The sequence below is a fragment of the Olea europaea genome, unplaced genomic scaffold (genome assembly GCF_002742605.1).
Source record: "Olea europaea var. sylvestris unplaced genomic scaffold, O_europaea_v1 scaffold1326, whole genome shotgun sequence".
In the NCBI taxonomy this organism is placed as follows: Eukaryota; Viridiplantae; Streptophyta; class Magnoliopsida; order Lamiales; family Oleaceae; genus Olea; species Olea europaea.
This window is the reverse complement of record NW_019230739.1, coordinates 198615-207215: the sequence shown is the minus strand read 5'-3', so window position 1 is coordinate 207215 and position 8601 is coordinate 198615. Positions and strand designations below refer to the sequence as shown.

The 8601-nt window shown below is 35.4% G+C and overlaps 1 long non-coding RNA gene across 1 annotated transcript; it reads right to left on the bottom strand.

Moving 5' to 3' along the window:
- Window positions 1-2602: 2602 nt before the first annotated feature.
- LOC111375010 lies at window positions 2603-7660 on the bottom strand. Its single transcript, XR_002699240.1, has 2 exons — window positions 6915-7660; window positions 2603-3009 (listed from the first exon to the last, which is right to left on the bottom strand). It is a non-coding gene; the product is annotated as an uncharacterized LOC111375010 (long non-coding RNA).
- Between the last annotated feature and the right edge of the window lie 941 nt (window positions 7661-8601).

Below are 8601 nucleotides of genomic sequence, written 5' to 3'. Positions count from 1 at the left end.
ATTATGGTTTTATGAAATTAAGTATGTAATCAAGGATGGACATATATACATTCATATCTTTTACATTTCAATGTGACAAACATGAGTTACATGATCTAAGTCATTAAGAAAAGATGAATAAAAGATCGATACTTGGTTACTAACGCACATCAATTGACTCTCTTCTGCCGGTTCAAAGATATGTAAAAATATTTGATCTTATGTACTAGACTTTATAGTATTATTCCTAGTATGATCAAATTTATTTGTCAAAGTTTATTTCTCGAAATGTTTAATTAAAAGTCTTATACGTTAGCTATCCTATTTAAATTTGAAGCATGAAATATCATCATAGTTTCGCAAGGGTACTTGAAATATTCTTCTTGTAAATGTCCCTTACTTCAAAAGAAAAATTTAAGTATGGTTTATTGCTTTCTTGAAATAAACTAAAGAACGTGAAAAGAAAATCGACCTAATCCAAATGAAATTAATATGATAGAGTGAGCTTCGTATTACTGATGGTTATGCTAAAAACTATTAGAAGATGACCGGATATGTAAATAACACGACATAGGGAAATCTTTATTCAAGAGTATTCACACTATGTATGAAATTCTTCCCACGTCCTACTTCGGCACGTTCGTGAAGTTAATATGTTATGGGTTGAGGTTGGACGAACGGGACCGGTCAACAAGCAGGAGTTGATCACCTTAATTGGATATTGTCTCCTTATTGGGTTAGGATTACATCTGACCCTTGAGAAGATTGCTAGGGCTCCCGTAGAAAATATGGAGAATCTTCCAATTCAAGTATCTGTAAGGAGATTAACCCGAATCAGGAGAGCACAAGTTAGAAATCGTCAACTAAACTACGATAGTGGTATTTCAATTATAACTGACGAAACAGTGGTTGAAGATCTACACTCTCTAGCAGTGGCGGATCTAAATGGTGGCGAGCTAGGGCGAGGGGTCAGCTGGGAGATTTTATTTTTATTTTTTAACAATGGATTCAATTTTTACTTTATGTTATTGGTAATTGATCCCATTTTCAAATGTCCTCATAGCTTAGTTGGTTAGAGCATGCATAAACATATTTGAAGTCTCAGGTTTGAAACCCTTGTCAAATATTTTGTTGTATATTATTCTTATTCTACTATTTTTGTCAAAATTCATAAGAAAGAGGGACAATGGGGATTCAAACCTACAATCTCTTGCAAGGGTTATTGTAAACTTAACCATCATGGTACTTCTTGAATTGTGTCACAAAATTTAATAAAATAATATTTGTTACGTTTTAACTGTTTTAATGCAAACAATTTTAAAGATTCGAATCCGCACTCTTCCTTTGAATTATAAAAAACTTGGCAACAATGTCATTTAATGAGTCATGCTTATTCTTATAACATAATTATATATGTTCAGTTTGAACAAAATAATTGTTATATTTAAACTTTAAACCTTGTTCGATTTCCTTTTTTTCAAAATACATTTTTTCTTTCTTTTCATCCATATATTCTTCAATAAAATAATATTACACGTAAACTCAAAAATTTTCTTTATTTTTAGACACATGTTCTACATCAAATCACTATTCCAAAATGCATTTTTTTGAAAAAAAAGGGAGTATCAAAAGGACTCTTAATATTTTATTGCTGCCGACGGTAGATGGTTAACGGCCGCCTGTGTTGACTCAAACTCCTCGATTCGCCCTTGCACGAGACGAGAATAGAGTCTGAAGAAATAAAAGATAGTGAGGCACAGATGTAGAAAGAGGAATGGGGATATCAGGCTTTGGGTTTGGGGAACTGGGCTGGGGCTAATAGATAGTTTTTGGAGTTTTACCTATTGGTTTTGGATGTGGGGGCATACGATATGCTTTTAATTAAACACTAGCCAGTCTAAAAAAATAGGAAAAAACTCATAACTGCACATGAAATCTAATTTTTTCGAGAAATATTAAATTACAAAAAGTACCATGTACTCCATCAAATACAACCAAATCTATTGTCTCTAAAATTTTCCTCATTTCATTACTTTAACTGAAATTTTTAAGAGGCAATTATCACTCATTCATTAACTACTCGTCGCCAAGCGGAATTCAAAACTGAATTTGTTCTCCATCTAAAACTAATCTGAATATATCATTACATATAACTCATTCCCTACAATTGAAGATTTACCCTCCGCCAAATCTCTGAAATCTTGAAATTTCATCTATTTATTGTGTTAATTTCAGCTTCCAGTGTTGTTTTCCTCATTGAATCCTATAAGATTCATCTTTCTTGAGTCAACGATATCATTTGTGTATATTATATTCACTAATGTTTCACGACTATTCATTGCTCGAAATTTATTTCAATATGTGTTGCAGGTTCTTTAATTTGTTCGTGGTGTCCTTAGGACTTGATAAATCCCAAAAACGATGCTTGTACCCTGTTCTTAGACCCTTTTGTGTTGTATGTATCATGTGAGCTTGAATGAATAATTTTTTTGGGGCATCATTTGGCTTTAAAAAAAATGGATATTTTGGTTAGCCTGATGCTTCTACAAACACTGAAAATGTATTCAATTTGTATCGTTCAAATTGTTGGCCAAATTATGTTTCATAATTAAAATCATCGTAGTCAATATAAATAATATAACTTCTTCATATGATCTGTGTTGATTTGTTTACACGAAATCGGAAAAAAATATTTTGTGAACTGGTACATCACTGGTCCACATGATATGATTTAGTATTGTATTTTCCTGTTTGCAGGAAATGGAATGCGTAATATCTGAACTTCTCTTACCAACTGGTTACAAATACCTGGATATCGACATTAGTATTGATGTTGTCCAAACAACAACTCTTTACTCTTCTACATGAAGCTGGAAAGGAAGGAGCCAGGCTTAATGACATATGCACTGCGAGTTGTTATGGACCGTATTCCCATTCGCAAATGCTTCTAAATCTGACAGATATATGGCAATTCCACACTCATCAGTGTGTATTGAGGTTGAGGATGCATCACCCGATCAAGTTCTGGGACTGAAATTTTCAACAATTCCTTCAATTCAGGAATTTGTATCCAGCATAGAAATAACTGACCTACAACTACTTGGAAAACTTCTTTGTTGTGAGACAAATAAGAGTAGATTTGCTATCTGAAAAACAACTATGTCGTGACAAGAAGTTGCTGAAAGGAACGGATGGCTCGAGAGCATGCTTTGGAGCAGATTTTGGTGATCCAAACGACGCTTACGGTAGATTACTAATGTATCTAATAGAGAGAGAGTAAAAAACAAAATCTAGGTTCAAAGACCAGAATCGAAGTAGATACTGATGGACATTTAAAACGTGCATTAATATCATTAGGCGCATCCATTAAAGGGTGGAGAAATTGTAAGCCCGTAGTCATGATTGATACAACTTTCTTAACTGGAAGATTTAAGGATACCCTATTAACTACATGCACACAAGATGCAAAAATTCAAATTTTATACTGGCGTTTGGGGTTGGAGATTTCGAGAACAATGACTTGTGGTCGTGGGATTGGTTCATTAGACAACACAAGGAAGCATACACCGAGAGAGATGAAATGTGTTTCATTTTGGATCATCGTGGAAACATCGAACACACTGTCCATGAGGTGTATGCACGGAATTTGTGCACGTCATAGTTTATAGAACCTAATATTCGCTAACGATAATTGTGGGAACAACATAGCCAAGTCTTTCAACACAGCTACAAGGGTTTACTCAAAGCTTGAAGGCATGATGAAATATTTTCTCAACCCGGTAGGCCTAAGAAAACGAGGAGACGAACTAGTGTAAAGTGCTCAACAATATGTGGAAGGTGTGTCAAGTGTCAGGAGGGGACACAAGCGACCACTACCAGTTTTGTAAGAATTCATGATAAAGGTGTAGTGTGTGTTAATGAACAATCTTATTTGTTGTCCAAAGAGATTTATTTGACATATACTTTGTAAAACCAAGTTACGCAATGTTGATGTGTGCACACAGGGGCAGGCTTGGCCCAAGGCAAGTGAGGCCACTGCATTGGGCCTCATATTTTAGGAGGTCTCTACTCCAAACCACCCGTCTTGAAAAAAAAGAAAAAATTTGGGCACATAAAAGAGGTAAACGAACTACCTTCTCCAATTCCATTTCAATTATCTTCCCCACTCCACAGACAGAGACCACATTCCAATCCGGAATTAATCCCTAAAAATAGAGTCTACCACTGCAAAAGTTTCGGCGGAATCCACAGGTTTGGCTACTTCAGTATTTTCGCACACAGAGAGTTCGCAAACAACAAATCCTTGAAGCTGATATAAGGTCTTGCAAATCTGCAGATTGGTTTCCATGTATTTTAGCAAACTGTAAACCCTTAAAAATCTTTCCATGATTTTCTTTTTTATTGGGGCTTTAAGTTCAAAACGGCCAGCCTGGAAAAATGTCCCATGATTTTTTATTGGTTTCCATGATTTTCCTTTTTATTGGGGCTTTAAGTTCAAAACGGCTAGCCTGGAAAAATGTCCCAAAATCTTTTTCACATAAATAAAGCAAAAATCTTATTTAAGGCCGGCCCTGACCCCAAGGCAAGTGAAGCCATTGCCTTGGGCCTTATATTTTAGGGGGCCTCTTGCCCAGAACTGACTCTCTCTTAAAAAAGGGCAAAAAGAAAAATTTTGGGTACATAAAAGAGGCAAACGAACCGCCTTCTCCAATTTCATTCCAATCATCTTCTCCACTTCATAGACCTAAGACCACTTCCAATCCGGAATTAATCCCTAAAAACTACTCCAATCCGGAATTAATCCCTAAAAACTACTACTCTACTAGTCTACCACTGCAAAAGTACCGATGAAATCCACAAGCTGGGTTGCTTCGACACTTTCGCACACAGAGAGTTCGCAAACGGCAAACCCTTGAAGTTGATATAAAGTCTCGCAAATCCGCAGGTTGGCTTCCATGTATTTTAGCAAGCTGCAAATCTTTGAAAATCTTTTCATGATTTTCTTTTTTATTGGGGCTTTAAGTTTAAAACGGCCAGCCCTGGAAAAATGTCCAAAAATCTTCTTCACATAAATAAAGCAAAAATATTAACAAGAATTAAACAACTAAAATCACCTCCTCGAAATCTCTAAATTTCACTTTCTCAATTCCAAAATCATGAGCATATTGCAGACAACGAATGTTTCTCTCAAGTATAAAAACGAGCATATGCAGTCGGTATACATGTGTTTGTTTACGTTGTGATATAAATTAAAAAGTACCTGACCGGCACACAAGATGCAAAAATTCAAATTTTATACTGGCGTTTGGGGTTGGAGATTTCGAGAACAATGACTTGTGGTCGTGGGATTGGTTCATTAGACAACACAAGGAAGCATACACCGAGAGAGATGAAATGTGTTTCATTTTGGATCATCGTGGAAACATCGAACACACTGTCCATGAGGTGTATGCACGGAATTTGTGCACGTCATAGTTTATAGAACCTAATATTCGCTAACGATAATTGTGGGAACAACATAGCCAAGTCTTTCAACACAGCTACAAGGGTTTACTCAAAGCTTGAAGGCATGATGAAATATTTTCTCAACCCGGTAGGCCTAAGAAAACGAGGAGACGAACTAGTGTAAAGTGCTCAACAATATGTGGAAGGTGTGTCAAGTGTCAGGAGGGGACACAAGCGACCACTACCAGTTTTGTAAGAATTCATGATAAAGGTGTAGTGTGTGTTAATGACCAATCTTATTTGTTGTCCAAAGAGATTTATTTGACATATGCTTTGTAAAACCGAGTTATGCAACGTTGATGTGTGCACACAGGGGCAGGCTTGGCCCAAGGCAAGTGAGGCCACGGCATTGGGCCTCATATTTTAGGAGGTCTCTAGTCCAAAACCACCCCTCTCTTGAAAAAAAAGGAAAAATTTGGGCACATAAAAGAGGTAAACGAACTACCTTCTCCAATTCCATTTCAAGTATCTTCTCCACTCCACAGACAGAGACCACATTCCAATCCGGAATTAATCCCTAAAAATAGAGTCCACCACTGCAAAAGTTTCGGCGGAATCCACAGGTTTGCCTACTTCAGCATTTTTGCACACAGAGAGTTCGCAAACGACAAATCCTTGAAGCTGATATAAGATCTCGCAAATCCGTAGGTTGGTTTCCATGTATTTTAGCAAACTGTAAACCCTTAAAAATCTTTCCATGATTTTCCTTTTTATTGGGGCTTTAAGTTCAAAACGGCTAGCCTGGAAGAATGTCCCAAAATCTTTTTCACATAAATAAAGCAAAAATCTTATTTAAGGCCGGCCCTGGCCTGGGCCTCATATTTCTAGCCCAAAACTGACTCTCTCTTAAAAAAGGGAAAAAGGAGAATTTTGGGTACATATAAAAGAGGCAAACGGACCGCCTTCTCCAATTTCATTCCAATCATCTTCTCCACTCCATAGACCTAAGACCAATTCCAATCCGGAATTAATCCCTAAAAGCTACTACTCTACTAGTCTACCACTGCAAAAGTACCGACGAAATCCACAAGCTGGGTTGCTTCGACACTTTCGCACACAGAGAGTTCGCAAACGGCAAACCCTTGAAGTTGATATAAGGTCTCGCAAATCCGCAGGTTGGTTTCCATGTATTTTAGCAAGCTGCAAATCTTGGAAAATCTTTCCATGATTTTCTTTTTTATTGGGGCTTTAAGTTTAAAACGGCCAGCCCTCGAAAAATGTCCAAAAATCTTCTTCACATAAATAAAGCAAAAATCTTAACAAGAATTAAACAACTAAAACCACCTCCTCGAAATCTCTAAATTTCACTTTCTCAATTCCAAAATCATGAGCATATTGCAGACAACGAATGTTTCTCTCAAGTATAAAAACGAGCATATGCAGTCGGTATACACGTGTTTGTGTATGTTGTGATATAAATTAAAAAGTACCTGACAAAGAATCAGAAACGGGTTTTGCTTAATTTGAAGAAGGCTCTCTTGACCTGCAATTTTGCAACAAGTCTGAAGTAAAAAGAATTGACGAATGCAAGCTTGTACTCCAGATTATCACTCAGAAACTAGATGTTCAGTCTTCAGTCGTATGGTTTTTAGGAATTTGTCTATAAGTATTAAGTATTAGGGATGATATGTGCGGTCCAGGGTGTCAAGAGACTTGGGAAAATAGATTTTTGTGTTTTAGGCATGGAATGGGGATAAATGCATCCGCCAAAAAGTGCAATTCTACAGTAACAATTCCTCCAAAGGATATAAAAAGTATGAAAACATATGATGAGAATGTGATATTATTACACATTTTTTCATTTCGTAAAATTGTTAGCCAACAAAAACTAATTAAATTTTTTTATTCGATTTGAATAAATTGAAGTTTATCTGGTCTTCTCAGTTCTCAAGAACATGGAACTTATCAAAATAAAAAATCCAGAAACAAAAATCAATTGAAATTGAAAATTGAAACATGTGTCTTCATATTTCAAATTCAAAGCACTAATTAACTTGGAGAGCCAAGTCATTAAGAGACAGTAAGCTTTAATTGGAATTTGATGTATGATTTAAATTTATTGCATATTGAGATTCAAGATCCAAAAATGCATTTTCTTTTTTAAAAGTTTATTCTCTCCTTTTTCTGGGTGTGTTATCTATTCTCTCTTTATTTTCTTCATTCCTTGGTAGCCTCAGAATTGCCTAATAATCAGACTCTGCAATTTCAATCGCAACTCGGAACAGCCGCATTGTCTACTTCAATTGCCACCGCGACCACTACTACAACCAATTTCAGAATCCTTTCATTTTGGAGACTCATCAATTAGGTTTTATGGCGCTTTGTTTATCATTATGTTTACAAGAAAATTTGAATCTGGATATGTTAAAAGAAAAAGGAAGGAAAAAGTTGAAAAGTTGATTAAATCTCAAGATGGAGCACTTGATAAATATTTTAGGAGTAGTAAATGAACACCTAATGAAGACGTAGTTACTGAAGAAGTGTTTAATGAGAATGATAATAAAAATAATACAATTGAGGAAGAACATTGTCTGATGAATGAAGAAGTATCTCCTAACAGAGATAATGAATCATTTTCTCTTGACCTTATTGATTCAGCAAATTGGGGAAATATGAATTCGAATTTAAGAGATTTAATTGTAACGAAAGGTCCTATAAGATAAAATGATATGCTTTTTTCCCAAAAGATAGAGCGTATCGACACTTCTCATCCACACATTACGTTCGACGATTACCTAATAGAGAGAAGCATGATAGAAAATGGTTGATATATTCAAGAAGTTTGGATAAAGTATTTTGTTTTGTTGTAAGCTGTTGAAAAATGATGTGATCAGAACTCAATTGGCACATGATGAAGTAAATGATTGAAAAAATATTGGTGAAAAATTTAAAATGCATGAAGTAAGTTGCGACCACATTAATAACATGAGTAAATGGATAGAAATAGAATTAAGATTCAAAAAGAGTAAACAATTGATAAAAGTGTGCAAGAACAAATCAATAGAGATAAAGAACATTGGAGACAAGTGTTACTGAGAATAATATTTGTGGTGAAAACTCTTGTTGAAAATAATTTAGCATTTTGTGAGGATAATGAGAAGGTATATTAAGAAAATA